The following is a 17,596-nucleotide window of genomic DNA, read 5'->3' on the forward strand; positions in this document are numbered from 1 at the left end:
CTTTAAAACATTTTTCTGAGTGGACTGACTGACTTACTACTTTTTAAATAGTAGCAACAGAAAGAAATAAAAAGACTCTGATTTGATTTCATACTTGCATTAGTAGACCAACAAATCACAGTCCCTTTATTTGTTCCCATTTGTGCCAGAACTATTATTTTGTTGTTTTAAATTATCTGCATCATAGTTCACACTTCAAAGTAGAAGGATAATTTCTTATACTTTATGAATGCATAAACTTAAAAGAGCTGCTAACTTCTTTTGATATTTTTATCTATCTTTACATTTCCCTTCATCAAATAAAGCTTGAACCTCCAACTAATGGCTTCATTGCCTAAATTGTCTATGAAAGGATAATCTTTCTGTTGCACATCATGCAAAGATGTGTGGATTTTTTTTGGCTTTTTTTGGTCCTCACAAACATTTGAACTTGCAAAGAGTTTCTCATTTTGATTTGTGATGTGTCAGGTTCAGTGTTAAAGATTTTGCTAGCTAGTATGCTTATATTTTTTGGACTCCAGAAGGAACTTTATAGACATGACTTGTCAGAGCAGAGGTTAGAGACATCTTGGAATCCTTCCAATATCCTTTGCGGAGTTCTAAATGTGAAAGGGAAAATATCAATATTTAAAACTTTAAATATAAAGAGAGAAAACCAATAATGTTAGGAAGGTAATATAAGACACAGGTGGTCAGCAGACCTTTTCCACCATCCTCTTATTTCATCATCTTGTTAGGCTAATTTTCAGGGAAACCATTGATGGTTAACATGAAGGAAACAATCACTAATGCTGCATACATGTTATCCATCTAAAAACACATACAGCCTTCAAATACATTTATTTGTATGTGGTTGTATGTTCATATATTTGTATACATATTTGTAGTCATCTCACTGATGCAAACATGGCTGAAGTTATTTATTTTTTTTTTAGCTTTTTAATGATTTAGTGCCTGTGCACACCTGGCATTGACTTGAAGGAAGTTATCATGAAGCAGATGTTTCTCTGAGGTCTTTTAACTGGATGGATTCACTTCTCAAAAAATCCCAGCCCAGTCCTAGGGAGTGAAGGTGAGCGAGCTCCATGCAAACATTCTTGTGCAAGGATGACTCTTGGTCACTGCCGTTCAGAGGGATGTAACTGGAGCAGGTGATGGGGGTTTGGACCAGATGATCTCCAGAGTTCCTTTCTAACCTCAACCATTCTCTGATCCTGTGAATTGGTAGTTTACATTCTGCACTGAAAACTACCAGCTGGAATACTTTTTACCTAGAAAATAGAGGATATTGTTTATTAGCCATAACCTGTTCGTATTCTTTTATTGGTATCTTCAGACCCAAAACAGAATTTTCAAGCAAAAGCTATATTATGTTGTACATGTAGATTACATTATATTACAATGCTCTGTAATCAATATTATATGATAATGAAATGCATAATTCTGTGCTAAGTATTCCAGAGACTGATTTTGGCAAATCAAATAAAAGTAATCAATATTTTATCTAGACTCTACTAGAGGAGATTCCTGAAGGCTCCTGAAGGGAACGATGAGACTCTTTGAGACACTCATGATGGGAAGCGTAAGTCTTCATCAAATGCTGGTTCTTTATTCATCCTAGATATCTCTTTGTTCCTAAACTCAGTTTAAGATCTCAGTGTGAAAATTGCAATTTCCATAGCCCATTACTACTAATACCTGTAGATTTAGATACCTCTGTTTGAAACTAGCCAGTATTTAGATGCAGTTCAGCAGAAAAATTATAGGAATATCACTGGAAAAACTATAAATCTCTTAGTAGGAAAGGGAAGGAGGAAATATGAAATTTAAAACCAACAGGTATCTTAGCAAAAGAGAAAAACACACTGGCATAGGAGTCTGGGACTTAGTCTTTTAAAAGATATGTGGGTGTTTTTATGTCAGGCTATGAAATATGTGTCTAATTTGAAATCACATCCTGCCTCGTTCAACCTTGACCTTGAATGTTTCCAGGCATGGGGAATCTATCACCTCTCTGGGCAACCTGTTCCAGTGTTTCACCACTCTGTTTTTAATTGTTAAAATTTTTCTTTCTTATTTGTGATCTGAATTGACCCTCCTTCAGTTTAAAACCATTATACCTGCTCCTATTGCAGAACCCTGTTATGAAACATACGAAAAAATTAAAATGATACCTGCCTGAACCCCCACAAAAAAAAAAAAAAAAAAAAAAAAATTCTTAACTTCAGTGCTTCGGTGCTGCTGACCATTTGAGACTTGTCTAGACCATGTAATGATCACACAGGGTTTCTGCTCTGGTTCTGAATGTGTTGGTAGTTCTGCCTGACAGCCCGGTTCAAACGAAAGCTGGTAGCTGAAGTCCTGGAAGCAGTCTGAATGACACTGTCCTGGGGCTAGCCAAAGCTGTGGACTCTGCAGTTAATTCTCTCTGCAGATCATCTGGCTGGCATAGCCCATGCTGTTTTCAGTCCTGACACTTCTTGGTCAGAGTTTGCACAATATAAAACTCTTCTTCACGGATTTTTGTTATCATTGCTATTCTTATTAGTAAGGGAATCTGGTGCGCTGAATTTTTCGCCAGATATCGTACAAAGTATAGAGCACTTTACCATAAAATAATGTATGCAAATTCTTTAAGAAAACTTAAAAATACTTGTTTCTTTTTTTTCCCTTTTCTTTTAGATCTTTGTTTAGCATGACTGGAATGTTTTACTTCAGTAAAGCTCTCATTCCCTCAGAAGTGAGGAAACTGATGAAATGTGGTCCAGAAATATGATTGATTATATTTTTTGTTCTTTTATGTGATGAATTAACCTTGTACAGTCTTTTACCGTGTCTTTCATTCTTGAAGTGTTTCAAGATAGTACTTTTGCCAATTTACCTGATAAGAACTTAGATTATTTAGTGGCTGAAGGAATTGATAAAAATGTGAACTATAGATATATGTGCCTCAAACTCCCTGCAGTTACAAAGGCAACACTAATAAAAAAATCTGAGTTAAAAACCATTTTCTTGTTTGTCCTTGATTTGCCAGCACTTAAATGAAGGTGCAGTGGTCAGAGGTACAAGTAAAGGCCGTAGACTGACTGAACACTCTGGCAAGAGACTATGGAAAAGGAAATGCCAAAATAACGTCAGCATAGAAAAAAAGTGACTGGAGAATTGATATGTTTTCCTGAATTACTTGCAGGTTTAGTAGTGGGTTAGAAAATGTCAAAACACAGGAAGAAGAACCTGTATAAACAAGTGTGGAGTCAATTATCAAGACATGACAGAAGTCTGAGATGAAAGGACAAGTCCCGATGAGCACCAACATTAACATGTTTGCTTAAAATTTAAATGTTCAAGAAACTATTAAATGTAATTTTAATAGACTTCTCAGGAAGGTCCAGGAATCACAGAGGACACTTACATAACCAGATTTAACTATCTAGCAAGACAGTGTGGGACAGCAGCATACAGACTTGACAGGTGTGTACTGTTTGTTACTAGTTTGGATGTATTTTTTCCTGTGGATAAATATATCTTGCATTTTAATAGTTCATTTCCTAACAGAAATAATAATATGTATTCGAAAGCCAGATGTTTCACAGGGAAAAAAAATCTCAAAACCCCTCAAACTGTGAAAGCCACTGGAATGCAAAACAGCTGTAGATGGTGTCTAGTTGGTTTAGGTAGAGATGGAGTACACAGTCACCTGATTTCCATTTCAGCTATAGTCAACAGTTTTTAAAAACTATTTCATTCTTTATATGACAACTTTCATTAGGTGCCACCCTATTAAGATGGAATATCTCTAGGATGCTCAAAGGAAGTCCATGTTGACTGCTTAAAAATTCTTGAGGCATGCCCTTTAAACACTGCCAACAAATGAATTGTGATCCAGGAATAGTTATACAGGTAGCTGAACTCTGAAAATGTTCTGAAATGCTAGTACTGTTTTATGGAAAGGGTGTGTAATAATTAAGAATTATGAACAGTAAAAAAGGAGATAGATAACCTTTGACTTGATTTAGTCTGAGCAGGGTATTGAATTTTCATATCCAAAATGCTGGAGAGTGTCCTGATTAACTGGCCATAAGGTATAGCATTGGATTATATTGCTTCAGTAAATATACATTGTGGCTTGGTAGCCAAGTGTTAAGAGGAGAGAATACCATTATTGGTGTTTCTTTGTTCCTCAGTATTTTGGGCACTGACTTATAACATGGGGAATGTTTCTTTCTCTGGGTGGAGTTACAGACATATTCACCATACTGAAAAAAGTAGAAATTACAGTCCTCTGATGAGCTGCTGTTAGAATGAGAATGAGAATGAGAATGAGAATGAGAATGAGAATGAGAATGGGAATGAGAATGAGAAAGAGGCACCTACATTGAATATTTCAGCTCTCTGACAGTAGCAGAGGCTTAACTGAAGCAGAGGCAATATCATCTTCTGGAAGTGCCAGTGTTTAGGCAAAATAAATGCCTCTATTGGGAAAACAACTTTGCTTTATTCTGATCTTCACATGTACTTTAAAATCTCCAATAACTCTTGCAGGAAATTTGGACAGGTGTGTTAGGCGACTTGGATCATTTTCTGAAGCTGTGCACCTGCAATTTCTGTTAATTTTATTAAACTGAGTAGGATGGCTTCCACATGCAATTTAACCTGCAACAGACTGAGGAGTAGGCAAATGCTAAGATGTTTAAAAGAATTGGTATGGGCTGCAGCATAGTAATTCTGATACTCCTTATACCCACTATCTTCATAATATTTCATCAAAATCCTCTTACGAACACTGATCTGAACATATGTGTCTTTGCTTAGGTCTCAGTTCTGGATTTTCAGCCTTTGATTACAGCTTCCAGAGAAACTTCTATTATTTGTGTGTCTAGATTTAGCTCTTAAAGCTGCCAGGTTTTTCATGGTTAGAATGCAAAAGTGTGTGGTCCACCTGTATGAACAAATATGACCTTATTCTGTACTACCTAAACAGGCAATGCAGGTGGGGCAATGTGGGCTTTTATCGTGTAATCTCTTTTCAGTTAAAGGGGGAGTCTGAGCTTCTTCTAAAAATGAACTACTATCAGAGCTTTACTAACTACTATTTACTATTACAAAGACTTTGACAGGTTATACAGTCAGATTTTGACTTGGTTGTTTAACTAATCCATGAATTTTGATCTCTTTAAGGAATGCTAGAAAACCCTCCAAATCCATCTCAACAGAATCCACTCCTGGAGGAGCAGTTACTAGATGGAAGCCCAGCAAGTTTGACTTTCTTTCCTTGCTAATTACAGGTTTATTTGTCTGTATATAGAATTTCTGCGCTATTCTCACAAAGGCACACCTCTCAGTCTTAGTATTTTTATGTTTAGGTTGAGTTTCATAACTAATTTCTTTTTCAAAAATACATTTCAGTGGGAAATATGTCTTGGACTGGATTGAATATAAAGCATGCTGTTATTAATGCTCTTAATTTTGTATGTTTTTTGCAGTGTTAAGCCATGTGTTTTCAGCAGCATTTCATAAAGCGATGCCGGATTTGTGGGTCTTCAGGTATTAACACGTGTAAGGCAAAAAGACAATGCAAGAACAAGGATCAAAAAACCTGTCATCTATCAGAAGAGAAAACTTCTTGCAAATTTGTTTTCTTATTTCTGAATATAGCAAAATGAAACAAATTTTTTTCAAATAGAAACTGGACTCTATTTCCAGGAAATATGCACCTGTTCTGCTTCTTACAGAAAAGTTGTTCTTTTGGGTGACAAAGAGATGCTAAACCTTGTATCAAATTCAATATAAAACAAGAAAATTTAAATATCATGAAAAATTTGTGTCTGTTTTAGAAATTATGTAAGTGTATAAATTAGATATTCAGTTTTAACATCACTGAGATGAATAACAAATACCTTGATTTGAGTATGAGATGGGACTTAACCCTCTTATAATCTGGTCAAAAAATAGATGCCTGTGATAAACTGCAGACAAGCTTGGATTCATATTTCATTCAGCTGAGTGCAAAAGGAACATGATTTGCAAGAAAAATATATGCAAAGAAAGTAAGAGTGTGGAAGATAAGGAGACTTTCCATCTATCCAAACTTTTATTAGCCATTTTTTTCCCTCTCTTTCTTTATTTTCCAGTCTCTTAAATAATACTGAATTTTCCTGGCCACTGCTTGCCAGGTTCACCATGAATCCACTGATCAGTTTGTTCCTTAGCTGTACTACACGTGGTTTACACCATTTATTATATTATTGCTGATAAGAAACCCTTTCTCAAAGATATTGCAAAACACATAGTTACCAAAAAAATTCATTGCTATGGAGAGATACTTAGACCTATTTAATCATAAGTAGGAGCACCAGACTTTTATTAATAGTGCCATCTGAACTTTAACTTACTTGACCAACATCTGTGTAATAAATGTCAGAATCAGGGCAGAAGCTACAAAGTAGTATTGCAAATGCTATTTATGAGGTTTCTGGCTTCGAGTTCTGTGCACTGCTGGAAGTTTCCCTCTCAGTTCTTCTGTTTAAGGGATCTTCAGGTGTGCATTGGCAAATTCAGCAACTAAACTAAATATGAAGAGCACGCTAAATTCCTGGTCAAGAGATTACATTCTCCCATTAGTCCATTTTGCAGAAAATATCCAAAGCCAAGACAATGATTTAAAGAGCATACGTGGAAGCTGGCAGGCAATGAATTAGCACTTAATTGTTTTGCCAGCTGGAAAATTTGCAGTTCTCAGCATGCTACAACAGTATCTGACACCGCCTGGATGTTAAATTGGATTAAATATATAATGATTTCATGGAGAGATAAAGCTGATTAATCCTTTCACTGAATCAAGGGATTCAAATAGCTTACTCTATTCCCAAAATATTTGACATTATCCTGACTGACTGTTACAGCAAAAGTGCTTTTTCAAATATGAGATAGTTTGGATAAGATTTTGTAGCACAGCATGAGTATTGTTTTTGCCTGTGTGATATTTTGTGCCTCTGAGCTTGTTGTGGAAAACTAAGGTAAACTTTTTCTCTTGTGGTAAGTCTGGCAACACTGAAACAATATAAAAAGAATATGAATTGCAAGAGCTTAAACTGGGATCTTGATAATGCACGACTTTTATGTCAGAGTTATTGCAATTTACACTACTTAGAGATTTTGAATGCATTTATTTAGAGATTTATTTTTGACTGAAGAGTCAACATAGAAAATCTTGAGGAAAGCAACCTATTATTACATATAAATTTAAATATTTCAATTTTTATCATTTTGAATTTCAATGAATTGTAAAATAATGGGGTTTTTTCCAAGTTCAAAACGGGACACATTTTGATCATTGCTTCATCTATTTGAAACGTTGTTAAGTAAGTTTTCAACCAAAATATATCTAAACAGAGATCATGCTTTGAAAAGTATGCTTCAGGCTCCTCTTTGCATTCAAACTACCAGCCTGGTATGTGATACTGGGGATTTGCTTGGTAAGTGTTTAACAATCATCAGCCATTATGTTTGCTTGGTGAACAGTGCATTTAGTCAAAACCCCCACATCTTTGTTTTAACCCTTCTCTGGATCTTGGATGGCCTGGGACCAGGTCTGCTGAAAAAGCCTGTTTTACAATTTAATTTTCAGATGTAATTTTTTTTTTCATTCAGCTTTTAAAACTAAATTTATTTAGTTCATTACAGTCGATTAGAGCTTCTCAAAGGAATGGCATTAATTTTTTTATTTACCATTTCTCCCTTTGATAGGGGATGTTTTATTGAACAGAATGACGGTATCTATATCACTGTTGCACACTATTAACCTCAAAGCCTGAGGCAAAATCAAGGAAACAAAATGCATTAGCACATTCATCATTTGGCATCAAAAATGAGGAAATAGTAAAACATTAAATTACCTATGCTCAGTCACATGACAGTCACAATCCATTTTAAGAGGCTATCTTCTCACAAAGTCCTAGTCATAACATGATGATAACTTTAATAATTGTTATTTTTATTATTTTCTTCAAATCTGTTTTAGTACAGAATGACATCTAAGAGACAATTAATAGATGTTCTGCATTTTATTTATAATATCAAAAGAGAATAAATGTTTTGTGGGGCTGCTGCAAAGTACAAATGTAGATCTTCCTAGAATTAGTTTCACACTATCAGCATTTTTTAAGACTCTTTTTATCCAATTTGAAAAGATTTTAATTCATATTCTCAGTGTAGTTATAGAGTCAAGCAGCTGAAAGCCTTTATATGTTTTTCATATATCCTGTTTTCAGACCCTGTTTTTAAAATGTTATATTTTTGCCAGGTGCATAAGACTTTTGTCCATTGCCACATTGATGGACCTTAAAATCAGTGCATTGTTACATTTCAAGGTAAATTTTGACGTCACTGAAAATCTCAACCATCCCTCTAAGACCTTAGCAATGTATTTTATGAGGAACTGGACCAGATTTGCTCCACTAAAAAGTCATATGTCATACTGCAGACATAAATTCTCCTGTCTGACTGTTGAAAGACCCAATCTAACCAAGATTTAAGGAATAAATTCTTTGCTGAAAGCGTGTTCAAGCTTTGGAATAAGCTGCTCAGGGAAGAAGTGAAATCACCTTCCTTGGAAGTGTTAAAAAAGATGAGAATGGTAAAAATATATATATATATATATATATATATATATATATATATATATAAAACCAAATCCCTGATCTAAATGCAAATAAGTACTTTTATCCAGATGTTTTCAAATATGCATGTTCTTTTCTTTAGAAGGCTTTTGAATCATGGCATCCAGTGTTGTGCATTTAGTACCTCTGACTTATATTCAATTAAACATGGCTTAAAAATGAATCACTGTCATGAATGATCATAAACATGGCCTAATGAGAATCATATTTCCTTTAAAAGAAATCAGTTGTGAAAAGAAAAGAAAATTAGTTAACAGAATACACTTCAAGCACCTTATTATACATCTGAAAGTACAGACAAAGAAAATGTGATTCAAAGAGGAGGAACTAGACGAGGAATCTTTTCCACTAAAAATGATAACCACTCAAAATAAATAAAAAACCGTAAGCCTTAGTTTTTATGAAACTGATGAAAATGTCTACCTATAATGGAATTTTGGAGCTAATCTACAGTAATTTCTAGCCTGGTGTTTATGATATTCTACTCAAGGTACTTGACTAGCACTTCATGCAAGATTTCCCACAGAAGTTTTCTAACAAAAAAACCTCTAGATTCAGATTTTTGTGTTACGTGACAAAAAGGGCTTTTTAAACTTGCATAAACAGGGGGAACAAAAACCAACAAAAGAAATCAAATGTTTGCATCTTAAGGAATATCTTTCAGAGGTAAGGTATCTAAACTGAAGTCACACCAAGTCAGTAAAAATAGAGCCTTATACCTACACTGGTGACATCCTAATCTATGGGTTATATTTGGAAGGGTACATATTTTCTGCATCTTTCTTCGACTTAAAACTTAAGACTTTTTTTAAACCTGTCCACCACTGTGCAGGAGGGGAGAGCAAAAAGGTGTTCCAAGATTAAAGTTTTTTGAATGACAAAACCTTTTCTTTTTCAAAGGAACATTTAGCATTGTACTAAAATGAAATATAATTAAAGGTAGATATTTAAAAAATGTTATTATGTAAAAAACGGAATACAAAAAAACCCCCAAAGCCAAATATGAGCAACATGTTTGCTTCTTAGAATTGAAAGAATTTGCCTGAAAATACCGGGATTAAAACCTCAATATGTAGGTAGATCTTGGGCAGGGTTCCAAGTGTATCTCCTTTCTTGGTTACAAGAAGAGCTGTAGAATGTCACTGACAAGAGTCCACAGTTTCATGAAGCTGGCTGGAGGTGACTGTCTCTGTACTCTCGTTTCTTTTGCTGTCAATCTCAATCAAATTTTTAACACCTACAAAGGAGAACTTGGTGAACTTGGGCTCTCATACTAGGCTTTGCTTTTTCCTGGGGAAAAAAATGCTTCTTTTACACTTAAAAAGGGTTATGGCAGAATGATTTGGTCACCGCTCTTAAAATTAAATTCCAACTTTCCGTGCTTATATTGGTGTGTGTGTGCAACTGGTGGGGTTCCTGTGGTTTTACAATTTTCTTGATAGAAAATTCATAGATTGCCTTACAGAAGTTTAAGATATCAAACATGCTTAAACTTGTCTCTGTTTTTTGAATAGGCAGATGACTTTTAGGTACTTGTGCCTACAATTTGTATTAGGCACAATAAGTATTATTAGTGTAGGCATGTTGCAAACTCTGCCACTGTTCTTAGAATTGGTTAAGAAAACATATGTTGCTGGATGGCTGTTACCAATATATCAGAAAAAATGTTGTAAAGGAGATGATAGGTTTACTCAGACATTAACAATTATAAAGTAACTATTAAATTGCAAGAAATTTAGGCCATTTTACATCTAAATAAGAATATCTGCAAAAAATTCCCTTGAATTCCCTCGAGTGCAGTATATTGTGCCTTTAAACATTTTAATTTGAAGTTATCTGCAAGTATTTCTGTGACCAGCTAAAGAGATGAATTAATGACATGTGAATTAATGAAATGGACCCTGACAGGGTGGTTTGGTGCAGCCCTCTTTTGTACAGATTTGACCCAAATACATTTTAAACTCCTACTGGTAAGAAACCAGTTATTAAGCACTAAGTTTCAGGACAGTGCCTGTGTTAGGGAACCTTTCTGTGTGTTTCATTTTATATATAAAGCTCACATTGTCTCTAGAATAGAGTATAAAAAAGAGGGTTTGTCTCACGACTCCCTGACATCTCTTGTTCCCTTCTGCCCTGTACCAGTTTCTGTGTTGTGTACATTTAATCGAGCACTGTTCTCTGAGCAGTAATTAAAGCCCAATTTGACTTGTTGCTGAACAAGATGATAAGAGCTCTGGCTGTCAGCACGGTCAAAGATCAACCTTTACCCCTTACAGAGCTTACTGCAGCTTCATAATTTATTCTGCTGAAAGCTCCTCTGAGAAGATGGCAGACTTTGCAGCTGTTGGTGGGCGTCCCCAGTTGTAAGTGCTGTGGATAAAAGACAAAAATGCAGTTATATTCTAGCTATTCCTGGAGTTCTTAGTCCTATGTGACAAAACAAGTGTTTCTTTTTTTCTTTTTCTTTTTTTTTTTTTTTTTTTTTTTTTTTTTTTTTTTTTTTTTTTTTAAGATTTAAGCTGGTATAAGATATCATATAAGCATGTTTAAAAGTTTTTATGTAAACTCAGGGAAATCAAAGAGACATCACTTCTGCTAAACCCTCCACTGGAAGACTCTGCTTTTTCTCAATTGCATATAAGTAAAATACGGTCTGAAAGACCATTTACATGTAAAAATTCAATTAGCCTGTGACACTTCTTTATGGCACCAAGAGAGAACAAGAAATAAAGCATCTGTGTGCAAAGAATGTCTACAGTATAATGTGCAGTGAATAACTGTGAATTGTCTAGTCATTCCTAGCAAAATGCCTTGGGTCTAGAATTCTCCATAAATAAAGGAGCTATACAATCCATCACAGATGGAAAAACTATATAAAGTCATCAGTGGCATATGCTGAAATCGCCTTTTGCTGCAGCTTTTCCAGAACTTTGCCCTAACACATTCTACTGTCTTAGACATTAAACTTTAGCCATTCTTCTCAAGACACAGTCCCAGAATATAAGATATTCACTCTAACCAAGAGCTAGTAACTTCCTACTAACAACCTGAATATTTATTTTCATTGCCTTCCCGAGTTACTGAGCACTGTTATCTACTGATACAAATATGTCAAGCTTCCCTGGTTATATTTGAGCCATTTTCTGTGGGTGACTGAAGTTCAGGCCATGCCTTCTCAAGCTTTGCCTGTTTGTGTGTTGCATCTGAGGAAACTTGTGATACTACTCGGAGTAGTTGCATCTGCACTGAAAGAAACACTACATCAGGGAAACAGGAATGGTTACTCAAAGTCTGTGCTACTACCCAAAAACAAAGGCTCAGAATTTGGTTTTGGCTGAATCAAAGCTTCCAATAAACACTTATTTATTGTTCATTTTTTTGTTTGGTTTCCCGTCAAAACAGCAACAGAGCATCAAAACTGAATCTTACAAAGTAACCAGATTGATAATTTCTGTATTTAAGTATTCTTAGCTGTTCACATTGCAGTTTTTATTGGTTTCACCAGTGAGAAAAGTTAAGTAAAAAAGTAAAATTATGTTATAGGTCAAGATTGTTATATGACTTGGAGGACAATTTTCTTGTGAGAATTTAGTTTCCGTCTTTAGCTTTAACATTTTTTTTTGTGCAAACATTTTAATGCACATTATTTCATGTTTTTCTTTTTACTCTTGACTGTTAAAATATTAGTGCCAGCAGCAGCAGAGCAATGCAAATGAAGTCTTTCCTTCCTTCCTTTTGGCCTGATGTAATTGATACTAAACAGTGCACTGCCAAATAAATACAACTAAAGGAAGAAAGAATAGCAAGAAGTAGGTTTTCATCTTTTGGCTAAACTTTAGAGGCCTTTTACATATGCCGTGGTGATTGGTATGTACTACAAAGGAAAGAAACCTGCGGGCAATTTCATTGCAGTAAAAATAAGTACTACATACTAGGAGAAAAAAATGTAATTATGCCTGTCTTTTGCATCTGGTATAAAAGAAGTTCAATAAAGAGCCAACTGGAGCTTCCAAGCTGAAATTTCCAGAAAAAAATAGCTTCCTGGTTTTAACATTAATTTGAAATAGAATGCTTGAATATAAAGGAGTGCTGCCCTTTATCCTTTAATATGGAAAAATCTGAGCTTTCTGGAGTTTTTATGTGTAATTGCTTAGAATAAAGTTTTAAAAATAGATTCTGCACCTTGCATCATTTTGTTTGTTGTAATGCCTCATTTAGACTTTTCTTCTTTTTTTGGCATTGTCATTATGGAATTTCTGTCATTATGGAATTTCAAAGAAGACCTATAATTTGTTCATCAGTATCAACCTGTAGAAGTTTCAGGACAACTTTCCTGTAATAGAGTTTGCATCTCAAGCATTCTGCACCAGATTTTCCATTTCTGTGTGATTTAGTCAAATTACTTCTTTCTGTCCTTGCTCTCTACCCCTTTATGTTGATTCTCTGCCACAGAACTCCATCACCCTCAAAGACTGTGCTGCTTTTGTCCAGTGTTTAGTTTTGAACAACCAGGTCAGTGTGAAAATTATTGTGTGTCATTCCAATTGAATGCTTTAGTCATAGAAACATATTTTATGACATATTTTTTATGCTTTCAGGTATGCTAATCAGCTCCCTGTGCCATTAGAATTCAATGCTGCATGCAGAGGAAAAGCTTTATTTCTTCTACTGAAACACAGTTATGAGATTCATAAAGATGTTATTCATGGTCAAACCCTGTGCAAGTGGAGACAGAAGAGAAGAAACATCTTTGTTGGGCCTATTCATCATGGGCTGGGGAATTTTCCCCCAAGCAGTCCTCTAATAGTTTTGCTCAGATTGTGGGTATTTCTATGTAACCAGGTTGCAGGCTACACAGTGAGTCTCTAATCCCTGAAACAATGTGAGGTCAGTCATGCCCCTGCACACAAAGAAAGCATGAGACAGTGAAGGGTATTCTGAAAACAATTGTGGGCTGCTTTTAGTGATCAACGTGGAGAACATATAAAGAAATAATTCCCTGAAGATAAATATTCAATATTATTACTGTAAAATACCCTTACTGGATAATATTTCTTAAAATAATCCTAGTAAGATAGTAATAATTATTGTATGTAAAGTCTGCTATTATTGTTACTATTTGAGACATTTTTTCACTGTGTCTAGAACTACACAGAGAATTTAATAAAGATCTCATGTTTATTTCTATTTTCCAGTGTTACTTTGCTAGAGGATGAAATTTACTGTTTGGCACCTAGAAGATATCTGTCTACTGGGGTCTCATCTTGATACTCTTAGTAAATTATGCTGAAATTCAGGAAGATTGGCTTTGGAAGAAAGCACACGCAGCAAAATCTATCATGCTACCACATCGCCCATTCCTTCAGACTATTCACCACTTAACAGTATCAAAAATTCTGCTTGTAGTAGTTTTTGACTGTTCTATTATAATTTTATACCTGAAGCTGAACATATTTCTGATTTGTTTTCTTTCTTGAACTATTATAGAAAAAGTTCTGTAATCTATCTCTTTCAAAGACTGGATGTGGGAAAACAGTCTAATGGGATAATGGGAGACACAATTTTTTTTTTTTTTTTCCTAATTGTCTGGCCTCTGCTGACATGCGATAATACCTTCATTTTCATGTTTTTATTTTTAAACATCAGATTTTGTGCGGCACCATAAAGTCAGAAGCGTATATGAGGCTTGGTGGTGTTTTTTTGTTTCTTCGTTTTGGTTTTTTTTTTGGGGTTGTGTTTTTTTTGGTTTTTTTTTTTTTTTTTTTTTTTTTTTTTTTTTTTTTTTTTTTGGTTAGGCTTCAGTTTTTCATGAGAAAAGTTGGACCACCAAAAGGAAACACCTGCCTTTATCGTGAACACACTTCTTCAGCTCTGCAACATTGTTCCACCATTTCCCACGTTTCCAGCTTGCAGAACGCCCAGCTGCACTCCAAGGTCAAGACTTTGCTTGGACTCAGAACACAACTTGTTTTTTAAAATAATTAAGATGTGGATGGGCAGGCACACCAACATCTAACATCACATAAAAGGAAAGTGACAGCATATGTGAAAATGTCACTTCAATAGGATGAAGAAAGAGCTGCAAGCAGATATATGCAATTTTAAATTCATTACTTACAGACATACAAACCAGAACTACCTGTGTTATTCTCACAGTTAAATGATATAGAGTAAATCATCATCAACTGGTCAAAATTTCCCTGGAAAGCTATTACTGTAGGTAAGACAATAACTCTATTATATGTGTTTCCACAAGCACTTTACAAAGGGAAGCTATTATTTTTCCTACATGTAAAAGAAGCTTGTCTTTGCATGCAATAATCTACAGTAGGTAAAGAGGTGTCAAAAATTGCATGGAATTAGTAGAGAACAAATGTTGCTATAATGTCAGAGAGAAGAAAAAAAAAAAAAGCCACAACTAATCTAAAGTAAATATCTACCTTAGAGTTTCATACTGCTGCCCAATTATCTGAATGCCTGAAACATAAAATCAAGAAGAAAATCAAAGTCCCTTGAAAGTTTCCTGGCAATCCTGTCACAACCACACAACCTGCTTGGGCAGATTTGTTCTTTCTGTTTTCTTTTTTGGGGCACTGATGTGAAAAACTCTTTTGAATACTGAAAAATGAAAGGATTTTGTGCAGATTCCTGTATTAAAGGTTTACCCTTATGCAAAATAATTTTCCTTTTTGCAAAGTTTCACCATAATAAGATAATCAGTCAGCCAATCAAATTCTATAGAAACTTTAGGTTTTAGTCAACATATTTTCCATAGTAAAAAATATGGGTAAAACATTCTATGTAATATTTGACCTCTGGTTTAGAATTATGCTATATACAGCATATATAAATAAAAAATTTATGTTTTATGTATTTTTTTTTAATCACACTACTTCTATCACCCTCTACAGCTGTCTAAAAGTTCTTTAAAGCATTTTTTATTATGAGTATTTCTGCAAGTTTCTTTATGCAGAGAAAGGTGAGACATTCAGATGAACTTACATCAGTATGTGAGGCCATACACTTACATATATATACACATATATATGTCAGAGACTTTATTTTAGTGTTCAGCCTACACTAGGCTGCATTAGAAGGCTAGCCTACACTAGCCCTCTGTAGACACTTTTGGCTACAGAAGAGAAGGACATGTGACCAAACAAGATATCTATAGTGGTTGGTTGGTGTCTATATTGGTTCCTCAGTCACTCTGAGTGTTCAGGAAGAAGTGGACCTTCCATTACGTTATTCTGTAGTTAGCTACTACTGCTGTAACATTTCCAAGCAAGAGAGTCAGTTGTATTTTCCTCTCCGAGACAAGAGCGGAGAAATTTACCTCCGTTTCTTTCTTCCTGGTGAACACCTCAGGCAGAAAAATTTCTTGTGAAAGTCTTTTTTCTTTCAGAAAATTAACTCCTAATGCTTAAAAGGAGGAATACAGAGTCTAGGCACAAGGAAGGATTTCAAGGCTGTAGAAGCCCAGTTTCATGGTATTCTTTATACTGACTCAGACATGACGTCTCTGGAAGAGATTTCTAATGCACATCTACTTTGATGTTTTCAACTGGTTATTTTAGAGCAAAGTTTATTGTGAAACCCATCCCAAAATTTAATCTTTCCCTGCTTGGGAGAAGCACTTAGGATGATGCATTTGGCTGTGAGATCTTGCACCTTATGTTTCTGTTGGATATGTCTTCTTGGTACCAACCACAGGAAAGGTACCAAAAACCCAGCAAGAACATATGTCACGCTGTATGCTTGGGAAGAAGCAGAAAGCCTAACTGATGAATTGCTAAGTCCTTGGCTATGATCTGAAATCTTTATAAAAAACACGGAATGGTTTGGATTAGAAGGGACATTAGGGATCATCTAGTTCCAACCCCTGCTTCCGCTAGACCAGCCTGCTCAAAGCCCCAGCCAACCTGGCCTTAGACACTGCCAGGCACGGGGCATTCACAACTTCTCTGGGCAACTGTTCCAGTGCCTCACCACCCTCACAGTAAAGAATTTCTCTACTAACATCTCATCTAAATCTACTCCCTTTCTGTTTAAAGACATTACCTCGTGTCCTAACGCTATATGTCCTTGCCAAAAGTCCCTCTTCAGCCTTCTTGACCCCTTTAGGTCCTTTCTCCTTCAAGTTCTTTCTTCCCCCAGCAATAATGTTGCCAGAGTATCAGGGTGGTTGAAGCACACCTATAATTTCTTAGGCAGAGTTGGAATTAGCATGTCCTCATGACAATATGTCATGTACAGTAAATAATTTAACTGTAACATAGATCAGGGATATGTATTCAAAGGAAGCTTGAAATATTTGGCAGGCAGTGAATTTCTTTTTACAGGGATGGAAAAGGTTATAAGCTCATCTCTAATATAAATACTTGCAACGGGTAGCAGAGCTCTATTATGGTAGTGTGCTAGTTAATGTCATTCAGGTAAATAAGGAAATTTCAGACCAAATATTTATGTCAGCAATTATGGTTATTTATAGCCATTTATATCCCTATTTTTAGCACACTGAAAACAATAATAAAAAACAGGATTTAATAGGCTTTAAGAGGCAAAGTTAAAAGCAGGAAAATGGGATTTTCATAAGAGGCCCTCACTTCCTTAAGGGAACCATTTTTTTTCCCGTCTTCTCACCAGTATATCTTAAGTAGCAGTACAACCTATAGACTTGCAGAAAGCTTGACCTTTGGGCTCTGCAGCCAAAGGCTGCCCCATCTCATTTTGCAGTTGCCATTACCTTATGCCAGGTGAGCTGCCCCGTTCACTGCTGTCTCCTTCATGGGTAGCTACAGAGACCTTCACAACAGAACTGCTATTGCCTAATTTTCAGAAAGCTTCTGATTTCAATATCCACTTCTTTGGTCATCTCCAATGGGTATCTGCAAGAATGAAGTCAATGGAACTGATTT

General features: G+C 35.3%; 1 long non-coding RNA gene across 1 annotated transcript; it reads right to left on the reverse strand.

The window, feature by feature from the left end:
- Positions 1-903: 903 nt before the first annotated feature.
- On the reverse strand, positions 904-17,540 carry LOC120749136 (uncharacterized). The gene is made up of 3 exons (XR_005699541.1): positions 17,425-17,540; positions 10,953-11,048; positions 904-1,271 (listed from the first exon to the last, which is right to left on the reverse strand). It is a non-coding gene; the product is annotated as an uncharacterized LOC120749136 (long non-coding RNA).
- Between the last annotated feature and the right edge of the window lie 56 nt (positions 17,541-17,596).

This window comes from Hirundo rustica, chromosome 2 (genome assembly GCF_015227805.2).
Source record: "Hirundo rustica isolate bHirRus1 chromosome 2, bHirRus1.pri.v3, whole genome shotgun sequence".
In the NCBI taxonomy this organism is placed as follows: Eukaryota; Metazoa; Chordata; class Aves; order Passeriformes; family Hirundinidae; genus Hirundo; species Hirundo rustica.